The sequence below is a fragment of the Epinephelus moara genome, chromosome 10 (genome assembly GCF_006386435.1).
Source record: "Epinephelus moara isolate mb chromosome 10, YSFRI_EMoa_1.0, whole genome shotgun sequence".
Lineage (NCBI taxonomy): Eukaryota > Metazoa > Chordata > Actinopteri > Perciformes > Serranidae > Epinephelus > Epinephelus moara.
The window spans coordinates 37,350,468-37,351,186 of NC_065515.1; positions in this window are offsets into that span (position 1 = coordinate 37,350,468).

Below are 719 nucleotides of genomic sequence, written 5' to 3' on the forward strand. Positions count from 1 at the left end.
CTGGCAGGCCCAAACGAGTAGTGAGGGTCTGCTGGGAACGCCTGGCGGAAGAACCTGTCAAGATGATCTTCAACTCCCACCTCCGGGAGAGCTTCGACCGCGTCCCGAGGGCGGAGGGGGACATTGAGTCCGAATGGGCCTTGTTCCGCTCTGCCATTGTCGAGGCGGCTGTTGCGTGCTGTGGCTGCAAGGCCGCGAGGGCCAGTCGCGTCAGGCTGAAGAAGGAGGCCTACAGGGCATGGTTGGTCTGTGGGTCTCCAGAAGCAGCTGACGGGTACCGGCGGGCCAAGCAGAGCGCAGCAGCGGCAGTCGCGGAGGCAAAAACTCGGGCGTGGGAGGAGTTCGGTGAGGCCATGGAGAAAGACTATCGATCGGCTCCAAAGAGGTTCTGGCAAACCGTCCGGCGCCTCAAGGGGGGAGGTGGCAACTTGCTCACACTGTTTACAGTGGGGGCGGGGAGCTGCTGACGTCAACTGGGGACATTGTCGGGCGGTGGAAGGAATACTTTGAGGAGCTCCTCAATCCCACCAACACGTATTCCAGTGAGGAAACAGAGCCGGGGGTCTCGGGGGCGGGTCGTCCACTTTCAGGGCAGAAGTCGCCGAGGTAGTGAAGGAACTGCGCCGCGGCGGGGCCCCGGGGGTGGACGAGATTCACCCTGGATATCTCAAGGCTCTGGATGTTGTAGGGCTGTCCTGGCTGACACGCCTCTGCAACAT